Consider the following 17,225-nt stretch of genomic DNA (forward strand, 5'->3'; position numbering starts at 1 on the left):
ACACCGTTGGTAGTATAAGCTGGCTTCACTACATGCATGACAATATATAAACACTGAAGAAAACAAACACAATGCAACACTTTCAGAATAAATCATAATACAAACTTCAATAAACTTGCATTCATGACACATTTTCAATTCAAACATTTCGTTTAAAAAAAAACATCAATTCTGGTTTGCACTATCTTTTTCTTATAGGCATTGTTTACCACATTTAACTTTTGTCATATATACTGCTGCCGACTCCCTACACATAGTTCTGCCAACAAGATTGTTGCGATCCTTAAACCGTTGTAGCCAACCATTGCTGAACTTGAAGTCTGAAATTCCTAACCTCAATGCTAGGTAGTCTGTCTTCTTCTGAATCATAGGTCCAGAAATTGGCAAGTTTGCTGCACTTATTTCTTAAAACCACTGCAACAATGTAACTTCCATTTCATGATGTTTTGGGCCTCGCATTCTTTTTCTTATTGATAATCTGCACGAACTCGCAAAACCTGATTCAATCTTTTCACGATTTTTTAATATTGTCGAAAACGACGATTGCGGGATGTTAAATTCTCTCGCAATTTCAGTTTTCGTTCTCTCTCCATTATCTACTTCTTCGATAATTTTAACTTTAACTTGCAATGTAAGTTCGTTGCGTTTACGTTTCGCAGTCATATTACAAAACAACAAACACTCAAAATTGAGGTTAAGATACACGTGCATGAACAATGGAAAATATCAGAACTTTTTTTCCATAGATTGTTTAAACTTCTACGTATGTACACTTCCGACGACTAATATTAATAAGGTATAGAGTTCTTTCCTTTTCGTTTTCCGTTTACAGCATGGCATCTTTTCTAGTTTAGTTACTAACATCGCCACTAGAGTTGAACTTTTCATCTTGTTTTTCGACCATTTTGCGCTGTAGGATACATACATGTATCTTTGGAGAAACGTTTGTTTACATGACGGTTATGAAGACGATTTACTTTAGACTTCGGCGGTGAAATTCGTATTAACCGTTTACTTATACACGTTTACAGCTACTTGAGGGATCAAAACAACTTCGTAATTCATATTAACCGTATTTCGTATTAAAAGTACTTAATAACATAGGAAATCATACTTTATTTTCCGGGACTGTGAAAGTACTTCGCATAAACGGGAATTTCGTACTAAGCGGATTCGTATTAATGAGGTTTGACTGTAAAACTAAGTGTATTTTGTTTGGGAGGGTCTGGGTTAGGGAAGACTCTAGGTGCGTACCAGGCCGAAGCCTTTACGCCTATTCATGCTGGGTTCAAGCCATGCAGACAAGGGAGCATGCATCGTGTGCTTGTTCGGGGATTGTGGCCAGCCATGGCTGCGATTGGCGCCATGACTAACTCCCCTATCTTAATACTAGACTATAACTAGATAAGTTGGGCCCAGGTAAAACCTCCATAGGCAGAGGGAAAACCCTGGGCACTTTCATGCGGGATGCAAAATTTCATGCATTAATTACGAGCAGGTTGGTTACAGGAACAGAAGGATGGTTCAGGAAGAAGAGTTGGTCAGAGTAGAAAGAGTCTACCATGCGGGGGTTGGGCGCTTGGACGGTTGTGTCCGCTTGTGGTGTTTAGGGGCACTGGTTTTTTGGGGGCGACTTAGTCGTTTCCCCCCAGCTGCCAGCCAGCTTTCAAAGCAGTCCTGTGCCACCTCAATCAGATTTCATAATTACTATCCAGATCAGATGAATAGGCCCCCCCATCGAAGCACATGCATAGCCACAGCATGGCCTATTTCGCCACGATGCACTACCCGGTGATGCTGCCATGCAACAGAAAAATTTTGCAGTTGGTGCCAAGACCACACACTGGAATTTCAAATCCGCACAGCAGTTACCGCGCTAACGCATTGCTTTCAATTTTGGGTCATGCATGGACTGAAAGACATACACAAAATTTAAATTTGATGATACTGGAAAATTCACAACTATGACAATATAAAGTTATTTTTTTTTTATGTTTAAGAACCAAACACTATCCTTATATGTGACTTTCTTAACAAGGTAGTATAAGTTGCTGGTAACATAATTTTTTTTTTTCTCATTCTGGGATATACAGTTTGAAAATAAATCTGTTCAAGAACAGACCTTAACCAAAAAACTTACAAGTGCTTGGAAGAGAACATCATCCTAATAAATCATCATTCTGTCTTATTTAGAGCCACCCGTAATAACTGATTTAGGAGAAGGAATAGTGAGAAATATGAATTTAATTTTTATTTGTCAATTAATCAGATATGGTTTAACTAAGTCGGATCCTTTTTCTCACACTTAATATTACAAATTCATATATTTTAGTCAATTTTTGTATAATTCCATTTAATTCTAATAAAACATCTAAAATTTAATACACCCTCTCCGCCCTTGAAGTACTGCCCTAATTCGTTCGAGGAAAAGCACTAATCAAACATCGCCAATTGGACATGTTTTTTTTATAAGAATGTATGGTAATCAAATAATTTGTTTTGCAATTAGGTAGGTGTGTTTATATTATTTTAATCAAGACAATACTATCGTTAAAATCAATTTATGTACTAATATATGTACATATACATTTTTAAAATCATTTATATATATATTTGAATAACATTTTGAGATTAACAGGATGTTTACTAACCATGAAAACCGGAACATAGCTGGGATTTTAGGTTACAGAATTTACGGGGGAAAAGCAGTGAATTTATAGATGATTCCGGGAATGTTTGTTGAGTTGTTAATGCTTTCCTCTTGAAGATGGGCGAGTCTTAGCCTCTTAATTTTGTTTGCCGTTACTACTCTACCAGATCAATATTGAGCATCTTTAGGTGTGAACTAGGCCTATGCGAATATTCAAATTTTCGAATATGAATTGTAAACTATTTGTATATGGTTTGATTTTGAATAATAACACTTCAAAATAACAAATATTTGTTACCTTAGGAATATGTGACATAGCATACTTCATGAGTTTGTCGTATACCAACGTTCACTGTTTATGTTATGTTAATTGTGTGATATAAATACCCTTTTTTTGCTGTTTAAATGGGACTTAATAATCAAAAACATTAACAATAAGCAATATATTAAAAACACAACAAGAATTCAAATTTTTTTTTCACTTTCGTCTCGCTAAACAATAACGGAAAAATCACATAAACGACTCAAAACATGGAATATTTTTCATTTTAAACTTGAAAACAAATGTCATTTGTATTCATTTCAAAACACCAAATATTGTAGTCACACACACTGTAAGTGGGGGGGGGGGGGGATAATTTACCAACTATAAACTATAATACCATAATGGACACTTTATAGCGAAGGCCATTACATAAAAGTAAATGTCATATTTTCAATGGTGTATAAATCAATAGTCACAATCAATCTAACAGTATCTATGACGAAACAGATGTGCGACTCATAAATGTAAAAAATATGTAATAATGGTTTAAGATTCCAGGTTTAACAGCAGAAATTGTGTACATAATATATAAACCAAAATATAATTAACCTGGCGGTGTTAATGAAAATGAAAACTCGTGAATAACTAGGGTTAAAATTTGCAAATATTTGCTATTTAACCACTAATATGGTAATACAGCATTAAAAAAACTGATTCATGTTTTGTGTGAAATGGATTGCATGGATTTTGCAGTAATTTGCAGTTCGCAAAACTTTTCTGGATCAACATGTTGAGTAGCAAATTGTATAAAATAAGGCGAATAGGAACTGAAATGAAATATTGGTGGGTTAGGGTAAGTGAAGTTAGTTAAAGGTAGGTAGGTGCATAATTAAAACACTATTTATTTTATTTCATTATTTAAATATTTTAACTAACATTTTCCATATAATTATTGTAGCTGACTAAACTTAACCAATCTTTTTTATATTATTAGTTTAATTTTCCAGAAGTTGTTACATGCGGTGAAAAATTTTTTAGTGGGATTCTAATTCTCATTTTTACTATCTGAATTCAATATTTGTATTTGCAAATAATTAGTTATTTGTATTTGATTCAAACTAAAAAAAAAACTGATATTCGCACAGGCCTTGTGTGAACGCATATTGCTGGAATCGCATTAGCAGGACGGCACAACATTTATGATGCAATGCATCAGAAAAATTTATAGATTCATGTCTGCCCCTTCTACTTCACCTGCCGCCGGTAATATTTGTCTTGACAGCTAAGGCAATCATCATTTTTTCCCTGGGTTGACAAAAGAAAAGGTTGCTTCACAGTGCAAAAAAAAAGTTTTCCCCTTTTACCCAAGCACGGCACACATTGCATGCTTGCTGCCGCCTGCTGTTCCCCGTCATGGCGCTTAATCTTCTTGACCTATCTGGAGTGGTATTTAGTTACAGCCTAGGTCTAATTTACTAACATGGCAATGAAATATTTTCTGTATAAATCAGTGTCAAATGGAATTGGAGCTCATTAAAAGATACAGTTGCACCATGTTTATGCTTTTTTTTTTGGAGTAAGTTGGTCCATTATGCTTTTCTTGGATATCTCTCCTTTTAGGAAGACTGCTATAATGATAAATTCATAATTGAATTTGAAAAATGGATTTGTGGGGAAAATGGTAATTTTGACAAATGGGTCGGGGTGGGTCAGTCTGTCAAAAATGTTTATTATGGATCCCCCTCCTTTTTCCCAGTATTACGACCCTATTTATTTCTATTAACTGTGAGGGTTTGTGACAACTGGATTTACGTATTATTTTTCTGTGTAACTATCATAATTAAATAGTAATTAATAAATTAAACATTAATTCTGTGACAATTTTTGGTGAGGCTGTTTATTTGAGGTCAGCCTATTGGAATACTAGTGAATAATAATATAAGTCGTTCAGGTTTTGTCCTTTTATGATTTTAATCTATGTACATCTACACAATTTATTATTTTTAAGGCTACCAATGTTGCTTGTGGCTCTACGTAATTGACGTAACAAATCTTATCTTTTCAAACTTTCGCAACAAATATCGTAACTCTAGTTATGATGGTGATGTTAAATGAAAGGTATCATTTGAGTTATACCCAACACAGATTTAACATTAATTTGTGATGTTTTCATAGATCCAGCTTATCATAAATAATTGTGTTTATTTGCAGACAAGGATAAATTTTAGTTTAGTTTAGTTTATTTATGCAATGTTGAATTGTTTGCCCCTTGTAAATTTTTCCACACGGAATGCATTTTATATGGGACTTCGGGAAAGAAACCGCATAATAAAAATGTTTGTTTTGGCATGAAATATATCTTGAAAAAGGGTAATATTTACATGAGGTGTATATCAGTTGTAACATTTCGTTGTTTTGCGACATGTACCTCCTCACTGGAGAAAACCATCCATTTTACCATGGTCGTAGTATGGGGCTTAGTGTCCTTGGCAAGAGGCGGACAAAAACCCCACAATATAGTATCTGCAGCATAGTGTAATTGCCACTTACTGCTTTTACATTTAGCATATGCAGTGGTGGCACATGTACTTAGTGTTCAGCACCAGTAAGCAGTTGTCTGTGATTCCATGAAGATCCCAGAAACTCAGTTTTCTGAAATATTATGAATAATACATGTATACTTATTTCTAAACAATCTCCCCGAGTTAAAATTGTTGTATAAAATAATATACAAGTGTGTGTTGTAAAATACGGAGGCAGGCTGTATGATGACAAATTGTGCTCTTTTTCCTTAAACATGTACTGACCCTCTGAGAAGCAAGGCTATACTTAGCCGTCTGTGATGATTGCTTGTAACCATGATGAAACACATCATCGGTGATGGCGGCGGTGTAGTTTCTCAAAATTTTAAAATGCAATGCAATTTAAAACTGGTTTCAATAAATTCGCTATACAAACTTTTGACTATTGGTTTGTGTTTGGTGACTGGATTAAGGCTCAACTTTGCGTATGCCACTAGGGTTCTAAGGCCTCTAATTAAATAGCATATAAAACACGTTGAGTGACACACAGCGGGTTCCACACTGGAACCACCTCATGTGGTTGGAGATGACACATCACAAAGTAATCAAACATTTTATCCGCACGTATCACTGCGTTGTCGAAAGGAATGCAAAATGTCTTGTCGAACGCATGTGTGTCAGAACCTGTAGCTAAACTAAACTAGCGGTTTTTCTGCTAGCATACATGTCTATATGTGACTTTCAAATATCCTATAGGCATGGGTGTCACTAAGACTTATTTCAGAGGGTGAGGGAGCTCAATCTTTCAAACAATCCAAACTAGAATATTATAAAAATTATAACAAAAAATTTAAGAAATTAATTATTACAAAAATAAAATGTGAGCCATTACTAACCATGTTACTTCTATCTAATGAAGTTGTTATCTTTGTGAATTTACGTTAAAGACAATCATTGGATATGTAAGCTTCATAAAATTGCCTTTGGATTTACTAACTTTGCAGTTGATTACTCGTTATGGTGGTTATTTCCAATGCACAATGTATTGTTGTGAAAGTATAGTGACCAAAGTTTTAGTAAAATGAACTGGGCTGGATGCACCCACAAATGATAAAGGCTCTTCTTTGTCTGTGGTTTCTTCAAACCAAGCACACATAGGCGACATAAGTATGTGGATGGCATCCATCTCACGACTGGTCTGTATAGTCTATGCGGCCGCTGCACTTTGAGTTAACAATGCAGTATTTTGTCCTGTATATTTTGACGTCTCAGTTGGTCACCCGCTGGTGTCGCCCGGCGCATTTCTAAGCTCGTCTGTTTAAGGCCTAATTTCTATCTTATAGGAAAATTTAAAAAAAATTATTCAGGAAGGCAAGGAATTTCAAAACTCTAGTTTGTGGACACCATGGTTTAAACAACATAAAGTTAAATGTAAAATAATTTATACTTATTTGTTTGTATAACAGGGCTTGGAAATAACATTCCTAAGTAGACACTATCAACATTTCTGAGTTACAAAATTAATAATGTTATCAATATAGGAGATATATTTCAATTATATTATGTGCTGATAATGCGCCATTTCGGCACCGTTATTTCTAATAATAATAAAAATTAGAATATTTCCTAAATTAATTTTTTATTATCTAAACTTATATGCCCAGTTTTCAAAACTTCTTTGGCCCAGTGTACGGCCGGACCATGCTTCTTTGGTGTATTGCTCTCGTCCCCTTTTTTTTTTCCCTGACTCGTCAACCTCAGTTTTCTCCAGGTAGTCTTAACCAAGCAGCCGGCTTCATATTTTTCGCGCTTGGAGCCATGCCCCGGGTGTTAGTAGCCAACACTCGCGGGACTCAAAAAATGCTTGTAGAAGGCAACTTGCCACCCACCACCCCCTCCAAGTGACAGCCTGACATTGGCGAGATTTGCGAGCCACGCTGCTCGTGTTCCCTACTGTCCAAGTACGTCAGTGGCTCCGATGGAAGCCCTTTCCCACCAGGGTAAGCATTTCTCTCCAGCACCCCCCGCCCCTCCCTTGCCAAAAGTGTTGGGAGCCAACGACCCCCGATGACCCGGACTGCCCGTCCGAGCGCGATTGGTCGCCATCAGGAGGCGCAATGTTTGAACGGTCTCGCACTCGAGGCTAACAGTCCTTCATGCCCGCGACATCTAGCGAGAGCGGCCAGAAGTAACGGGCAGCTTCCCCCTTCTCTCCGCCAGAGCGCAGCACAGCTCTCTCCCACCCGAGCCATGCCTAAAGGATCTACTCGGCTCCTAGTCGAGCGGTCGGACCTTACCTATAGTTACCTCGCGACTCGCTAGAGCGAGCGAACGTACGAAGATGCCGCCCCCCCCCCCCCCCCCCCCCCCCCCCGGTCCGTCCCCCCTTCCACCCCCCTTCCACCACCCCCCCCCACCCCCGAGATAGGCCGTGGAGCGCGTTTTAACTACGCGTCCCGGCGCCATTTTTAGAAATTCCACGGGCAGCACTCGAGAGAGACATTTCGACTCCGCGTCCAGAGCCAAAGCAAGAGAATAAGAATCGGGAACCGTTTCGCTACAGCATGTAGTCGGCTCTCGGCATAGCCAGTTTGGCTCTCTATTAAGTCTTGGCTGCCCAGAATAGTTTAGTTTCCATTTTATTTTATTTTTTTGTCAACTTCTTTATATCCACCATGACTACCGCGATCTTCCGCGACACGCGTCACCTGGACTACTTTAGGGACCGCCCTGTCCGACTACACCCCGCAGCTTCGGTGTGTTCTTCAAGGTCTCCCACACACCTCCCTTTTAGTCTTTCTCCTAGGCTTAACTCCGCCCAGCATCAGCCGTCTGTTAACCAAATTGGAATTTTTGGTTACAGACGGGGTCCAAGAATTAGGTCCAAGAATTAGATCCAAGTATTAGATCCAAAGATTACTTGCAAAGATTACATGCAAGAGTCATGGATCACAAAATTAAAATTTCAAAAACTAGGACGGAACTTCACCGCCAAAATTAGCAGTCTGTGATTGGGCACTTGGAGTTACAAGATTTCTCCCCACACCGGTCAACATACAAGTTACTTCGTAAATTGACTTCCTCTGGACTTTAATCCTCAGAAACATCCTGTGTCACGACCGCCAGTTTTCAGGACATAGTAGTAGGTTAAATTCATTTTAAAAGCAAATTAAAAATGTAATTGTCTTTCTTTTGAGCCTGCGAGCTCACGTAAAACCAGGGTCAAGTTTAAGAGTTATGGTTGTTTTTCTTTTTATATGGATTTTGTTCCCCCGGGGCTCCCTTCTGTTTGTTATTAATGTATTTTAATACATGGGTCCTTAAAGATAAAAAAAATAAAAGAAAAAGCTAAGTAAATAATTTTAGTAAAAGGGCAGTTATATAAATCAAACCAGCAGTTTTTTTATTTCATTATTATTCATCCTCGATCCAAATAGCCTCCTAGAGTCACTAGTAGGTTATAAGTAAATTCCTTTGTACGACGTCTGGGCACCTCTGTGATAATTGATGTGTTTTTTTTTTGTTTATGGGCTGACGCTTCCAAGGCCTTATTTTTACTTATTGATTTATTGAGTGTTTATCTGAAGCCCAGCGTATGTTACAATTAAGAAATTAAAATGCATAAACTTAATGTTTTCCATTATTTGAAAGCTTGTGGTTTTTCTCACCAGAGCTGCAGCTGTGTGCGAAATGGCATAATATAAACATTAGCTCAACACTTTGCTGTTGCATATATTCCTGCGTACTCCAATCCCTCACTTAGCATGACTAATTTGTTCCTAAAAACGTTTTTATTATTCAAAATAGTTTATTCTGAAGCATTAATTTCTATAAATAGCGAGGCTAATTTATTTAATGTGTTCCAAAATTGTGTAGGAAAATATACTTTGCGTAATATAAATAACATTTAACGATAAATATGTCACATCATTCATCTTTATATGCCTCCCATTGAACTTTGTACGACAAATACGACACAGCGTAATGGGTTATGTACTTTATCATCAGACAGCCGGCTGACTTGCCCGCCCGGGCGTGACCTTCAACTCACATCGCGTATCTTTCCAAACCATCCTTTACTGACAGTGAAACTGATATTAACTGTCCACATATTTTAATTTTTCCAAAATTAAAGTGCTTATTCTCATATCACCACCTGGTTCACACGAATCCTGTCAGGCATATGATAATTTTTTTTCATTGCAACATTCATTTAACAACTTTATCCATGTGAATCATCTGTTCATTTCTCTTCCGGTATCTGTTATCAAATATATATTCCTGCTAGTACAGCCAACAGCATCAGACTTATATAAACTTTTGGTAAGAGTCCTTATTTTGTATGATTGTTCGCACAGTTGACTTGGCTTAAAACTAAAGTGCGACCAATATAAGTGTGCCTTCATGACAATCTGCATGCCGTATTACTTCTAGTTTTGTCTCAAATACTTGAACACGATGCATTATGCTCTCACTTGGAAGCCATGATTTCACTATGATTCCAACTGCAGGTGATTATGCACAGACATTGCTTTTGTTTGTGTGAATTCCCTGCCACTGGCTAGACTGAGTTCACGGCCCGGTCTGTCAGCGGCATACGCGTGGTCGTAAAAATATTTGGTCGTTTACACTCCATTGCCGTAACTTAACTTGCAATAGTTGATGTTTGTACAACAGCCAATAGCTTAGTCAGACCTGCGCGTGCATCTCTTCCCCCCTTGTATGACTAACTGTATGCCACGGCACATCTGTTTACAGAATTTGAAATAGACTTCGTGGCCATGCCCGACTTTTTTTGCCTGCGGAGATTTCGCGCTAACTAAAATTTATAGATGTGCTATTCAAGACTGGGGCAGTAAAATTAACATCGCACTAAATGAATTTGCGCAATCTAAAGATGTGGTACGTGAGGGATGGGTGTAATATAAACCACTGAACTAAATTTAATGAAGTAAGCAAATAGCTATTAAGGAAACAGCAAAACTTTGTTTTTTGATTCATCACATTATTCATGCATTGTATTGTATTTAATGATACGCAAGTGCCGTTGTCAATGTGTGCGCACAGAAATAAAAATTCACATAAATGAATAAAAAAGCGCTACTTAGAATTGATGGCTGCACTATTCCAGTCATGTTGTTACTTCAAAACCGTGCAAATTGAACAGTGTTACTTCAATTTTATATTTGGAAACCTGAATATTTTAGCCAGTATGTTTACATATTTATATTGCAAATTATGATTTTCCTTTGATTAAGTGTTAGTATTATAAATAGCCCATATTAAATAGTAGGGATGCACAAGTATTTAAGCATTAGAAGTTAATGAGAATAAAGCATCAACTGAAACCATGTTCATTTTATCAAGTAGTGATAAATTTTAACTTTAAAGAAGCTCTAATATGCTCACCATTCATAATATGAAAGTTCTTTGAATCAAAATGTAAAGAAATTTAATCTTCTTAAAAACACTCCACAATAAAATAATTCCGTAAGATGAATATTTGTGAGATATTAAAAAAAAAATAATAACTTCTGGTTTTCCAGCCACCAAAAATTTTCCCTGAGTTGGCCATGTTGTATACATGGTTTTTCAATATTGGCTACAGTATGTCAGAATACAAAAAATAAATCTTCTATTCCGCCTTTTGAAACACCAGCTCCTTTTTCTGTACCTACTGACTGAACTAAAAAAGAAACTATGTATTTCTAGAAAACCAAACCATTTGCAATTTAAGTGAACAGTTTTTCACATTTTTTCCCCACTCCTATAATACAATTTAAATAAGACTGAAGAGAATGGGATCATGCGAAGCCCTTAGACTGGTCAAGTACAGATAACACATAACTTACTTGATATTTTTGTTCATCTTTTCTGTAATATTTTGGTAATTAATGCTGTTTTAATTTAATTTAACACCAACATAGTTTTGAGGCAAACTTGTCTTACAGAAATTAAGTATAAGCTTTCCCAATCTTCACTGAAAACAGAATTTTCATTGTTTTTTTTTAGAACATTAGATAGCTATTTACAAGTACTGTCAACAAAAAAAAGACTATAAATCAGGTAATAAGAAACAATAACTTCTTAATAGTTTAAACATGAATGCACTTATAACTATTTTAGTTGTGTATGCATCTTTGAAATAGCAGTAAACAGGGTGTCTACAAGTCACGAAAGTCCCGAAAGTAATGAAAAAGTAGCTAATTTTGATGCGAGGTCATGAAGTCACTAAAAAGTCACGGAATTCGGTACAAGCTCACGAAAAATATTTCTATTGACGTATTTTCACGTGTATTTATTGGACACTAAGTGACTGTGTAATTGGCACAGCAGTATTTTTCTTTCTTTAGTATGGTTTGGCCTGCGATAGATGAACAAAGTGCTGAAATAAGATACCATGAAACGCAGTGGTGAATTTCAATGCCATGCCAAGCTGATTGTCGTGCTATGTTTGTTTTCGTTGTTTCGTTTTTTTAGGACACAGGCCGTACGAGTCTAGCATTGCCTGACGTGTGAAAAGTCTCGTATTTGTACGAGGATTCAGAGGTTTTCTAACCATTGATGTTACAGAATACTACCGTATTTACTCGTATAATCGTCGCCAGCGCATAATCGTAGCACACTAATTTATTGACGGCGACTGAGGTGCGATCGGAGCAGACGTAAACACAATGGAACAGCATGCTTTCATGTGGCGTGGCCGTGTGGGAGGAAGGAATGTGAGTGCGGGCTATCAAATATAGTTTACTTGGAACCAGGCAGAGTGCGCACGCTGAATGCAATCGGCGACCTATCGATATCCGTACTTGACTACGTGTGCGCACTCTATACAGGCAACATAACCAAACACAGCGGTGACCTATCAATATCCATATTTGACTATGTGCGCTCACACTATACATGCATCAACATAACCAAACACAGCGGTGACGGAAAAAATGATTGAAAATTTAACTGAAAGAGAATTTACACATCAGAAAACAGGAAAAAGATTGCAGAAGAACAAGAGAAGAAAAGAAAAACCTCACAATTGAAGGAACTGGAAATGTGTAAAAAAAAAACTCTGTAAAAAAAGAATTGTGGAGCAGAGTAAGGAATAGATAAAAACACTGGAACTCAAGATAACAAATCTAAAAAAACAGATTAAAAAGTAAAAAATGTGTGTTTTTGTTTAGAAGACTGATATACATAGGTATAACTTTGTGTACAATCATTTACAAAATTGTGTCTTTTTCCAAGGTTTTATTCATTCATATCAGTATTATAGGCCAGTTAGGACTTTATAGACACTATTTATTTGTGAGATGACCATTAAAAACGGGACGATTCATTGCCAGAAGTTGACGAACTAGTATAACATCTACCTATCAAAAATAATATATATTAGCCTACCGTTGAAGTGTTTTATCAGTGTAGGCAAATCATGTTGTAGAATTTTTTAATTTCAGAAAGTAAGTATAGTAAATACACAATCTTCTCATTAGGATAACATGTCGTTTTAAATTTTGGTGGTCATTGGTAGTTTTTAGGCATTATTGTTATGCCTAATGTGTAAATTTTTATAAAAGTGTCAGTTAGTTTAGTCAAAAGTACAAAGTAAAAAAAAAATCAGAATTTTTTTTTTGCCACTTAAATCAGTTAGTCACTGAAAAGGTCACTGAAAAGTCACTAAAATTGATTTTGTCACTTCTGTAGACACCCTGGTAAATCAATTCACTGGCTAAGATAATATGTTGTGGTGTACCTATGATTGCATGTTTGTTTAACTAGAGTCTGTTTTTCAGGTTGACGTAATACAAATACACATAAGTCATATTTTACTAATGCTGAATACATTAATTCAATTGGTGCTGTGACATTTGTTAGTGGTAGTAATAAATGTTTTTTTATGTACAATGACAGCTATTACATTGCGGTATGTCTAAACATACTAATTTATCTGGGTTTTTTCTGGATAATTTATGTGGACAGTATCTAAAGATGCCATGGGTTGGTTCAGGCCTGTGGCCATCACTGGCCTAGGTGAAGAGGATCAAGTCGGAGGGGGGGAAACAACATGTTGCAATTTTCAAATATTTTCAAGCAAATACTTTTACATGTAACATGGGTGCATGTACAAGTAGTAGCAGGATAAAATCTTAGTTGTTCAACATGACCGACACCGGAAAATTTTAACCATTATGTAATGTTTTAAAGAGGATTAAATTTTCTACCTTTTTCATTCAAACAACTTTAATGCTACAAAAAGTAAGTTTGTTACAGTTTATTTAAAGTTGACATTTTTCTCAACATGATAAAATTACTCATATAAACATGGTTTCAGTTGATTATTAATTCTTATTTACGTTTATTTAGCACATAGTTGATGCGTAAAAAAGTAGCTGTATGAAAAGCAATAATGCTCATAGAGATATTACAAAAGTATTCGGGGAGGAGTCATGAACACGAAGTTACAATATAACAAGAAAGAGTATTGTTAAGCATAGGTGTTCTTAAATGGCTCATTCACAGTTTTCAACTTACTGAGTGAGCTCCCACAACTCTGTTTCTTTTCGGTTATATTGTATAGGTTGACACAGTTGTGACTGAAGAACAAATTCTGTTAAAGTCATGCACAGTTGATATAGCTCAGACCAATTCTGAACACTTAGTGAGTTAACTTGTTTGCAAAATCCAATAGAATAAATTTCACACACTCGCAAACTACATTAATTGCTGCATGCCGCTATTCCTACCAGTAATAACACCAATCCAAAGTTTGTTGGGCAATGACATCAAACTGGAGGATTGGGTTTGAGCATGCAGTATCTATGGTATAATGCCTGCTGACACAAGAGATCCAGCATCTGAGACACTTCTGAAAAATGTGTCTTGCACTTGTTGAAAGGCAGGTTTCAAATGCTCCAGCATGTGCAAACACTGCATTTGGATGGCATCGTTGGATAAGACTAAAGAGTATGATGACCTGTGTCATCAGCTTTTGTAACCATCGCAATACAGAAATGAACAGCTTAAGAATGACAGCTTCCTTCCACCTCTGATGGTACATGCTGAACTCGAAGAACTACTTGGGCCTTCAAGACGTCTTTGAAGAATTTACTAATTTCCTTTCTTTAAGGATTTTTCAAGACTGTTGGAATCACCTTCGAATTGATATTTAAGACTTTAATTTTTACAATTTGTGTTTTTTAAGGTTGTTATTTGTGTTTGTACTTCAGATAAGTGTGGCTATTATTTTTAGACTTTAATTAAAACTAAAAAGTAGTATTTTATCATTATTATTATATAAGTAACTATTATTTATTATGTTTATGTATTATACCTATATAATTGGTTTTTGTTACAACATTTATATACCAGCATATGAGTTTGCTTATTATCACCCCAATATTAAAGTCAAAATATTGCTTCTTTATAAGTAAAATGTTGTTACACTGTTCATGTGTAATGGGGTGAGCAATATGCAAGGATGTGTTCGTGCCAAAACAAGAGCTTCTAAAAATATAAATATATTCATATACTCCACACAGTGGCACCAAAATACAATTGCAGAACGTAAATGACTATTTATGCCTTGTGGATTCCTGAATACGGACTTCACTATGTCGAGCTTCATTTAGTGGTTTGTTGTGAACGTAAAAATATTTGGCATGAACATTAAGAATAAAAGGTCTACAAAAGCTGCACAGTTAAAACATAAAAGACACTACAGTGCAAATTAAAAATGCTCCTGTTGGCTATTAAAATATTATTGCTAAGCACTGAGAAATTCTGTATTATAATTTGAAAGTGATTATCTGTAGGCATACATTTAATGTGGAGCTCAGAAACTTTATCCAAAATAAACTATTATTAAATTTATGACTATTGACTATAATCTTAAGTTTAGTTGTTATGATTACCACCGCCAACACGTGGTTGCTGTTGGTGTGGCTACTCCCCTCGTTTTATGGCCAGACATCTGGTGTTTACACCACTGATGTCTTCTCCAGCTAGCAGGTAACTCATAGTTGGTACTCAGCATGGGTGCAGGAAGAGACAAAGTCGCAGATGGTCACATCCCATCAGCACAGCCTGGACCGGCCGTCATCCTTCTAGTAGAATGCCCTCGGGTACTCACACTGAGACTCACACCCAATATGATTTCAGAACACCATAGCATTCCGATGTCAGCCACTTGCTACTCATAAGCCAAGCGAGTGTCCGTAGCTGATGATGCGCTGTAATTGCTCGCCCGCTGTGGTTTGCCCCGGAACTGCTGGACCTCTGGTGGACTTGTCCACTTCTTCACACTCGTCGGGTTACTCGTCAGGAGTCGTTATATGTTCGGAATCGTTGGGTAGTTACCACTCTTATACACACTTGCCAAGAGAGTGTTGTTTGGTCATTGTGAACTCAACCAGATAGTTAACTGTTTGCTATGCCCCTGCCGTCACCTTTCTCGTATTCTGTTTTACTTGTTCTTCAATGTTAACAACTGTTATTCACTGAGCGAGTAATCTCTCGCCAACATTGAATTTTTACCCGAAACCATTGGTACTGGTGATGTAAAAACCAACAAACACCTCACTAGTGGTCATTAATGACAGGGTTTATTAACCCTATGATGTCCCTCAGTCGTCGCTGTGGGCAGTAGTGTTTTGCTCAGTCCTGGGTAGTGGCTACGTGGTGGCAGTCTCTGTAGTGTTTTTACACTTTTCTGCCTTTGTTGCTGCAAAACAGTGGTTTATATACCCACCAGTGACAACAGTCTTTATAGCCCAGAATATTCTTAGTTCCACTCATCGAAGATGTGTGGAAAGCCTACCCACCAGGTGGCAGTTCCGGTGCCACGTTGCAGTCAAATGAATGAAAAAAATTCTTGGACAACCTCGCTCAAGCTTCGCGGGTCCCATAACCTACAGGCAAACTGAGGGACTTCGCACTGCGAGCACTGCGGGTTGTGTGCATCCACGGATACGTAAAAAACACATGTTGTATGTCTTAAAGAACAAACATAACAGGTTGTTGGAAACCATCCGTAATGACGCAGTAAAATAATGTATTGTGAAGTATTTATGTTACAGTTGTACTATAGTGAATCTAGGCGGTTATTGGGGTCTGATGGAGTCATCTACAGTTTTGCTTCTCAGGCAAGAATCGTGATGGCGCAATCAGGTTATCCATGTGAAGTCCGTCTGGCCAGACATGACTCAACACTGTAATAATTCATAACACTTAAGTACTGCATATAAGAGATACTGTTTTTAAATTTTGTTGTTAGTCTTTTTGCACTTCAAATTTAATGTGACCTGGTGATGTTGCAGGTAGGAGGCATAGTTTTTAAATGTTGAGATTAGGTCATTCTTTACACAAATTTAAGCCAAGTTGCAAATTGAAGAAAGAAAAAGTTCTGAAATGTTCTGAATCTTATTCACTCTTTGAAAATGCATATCAAAATGATGTACACAGGCTACACAGAATTATATCATCACCCGAAAAGTCTTAATTCCAGTGTCACCAACATCATCTACATGATGAAAACATCCCTAGCCACACTTGGTAACTAGGTACAAACAGAGATCACTTGTCCCTGTGGAAACAACCACGTTTCAGGCCTATGCAGAAGTCTGGGATCTTGAAGAAATTTCTAATTTAAGTATCCAAGGATGTTGATCTCGGCTTGGCACCCACCAGCAGGCATAATAATATCTCTTGCAGAGATTACTTCATGTTTTTGTACATAGTGCAATAAATACGTAAATTGACAGTTTCAACTTATTAAAAAAATAATAATTTGTTTTTT

The 17,225-nt window shown here is 36.7% G+C and overlaps 1 protein-coding gene across 3 annotated transcripts in view; it reads left to right on the forward strand.

The window, feature by feature from the left end:
* The window catches only part of LOC134529402 (ataxin-2 homolog), a 258,555-nt gene that overhangs the window by 107,033 nt on the left and 134,297 nt on the right, over positions 1 to 17,225 (forward strand). The window lies entirely within an intron of this gene.

This window comes from Bacillus rossius, chromosome 2, assembly GCF_032445375.1.
Source record: "Bacillus rossius redtenbacheri isolate Brsri chromosome 2, Brsri_v3, whole genome shotgun sequence".
In the NCBI taxonomy this organism is placed as follows: Eukaryota; Metazoa; Arthropoda; class Insecta; order Phasmatodea; family Bacillidae; genus Bacillus; species Bacillus rossius.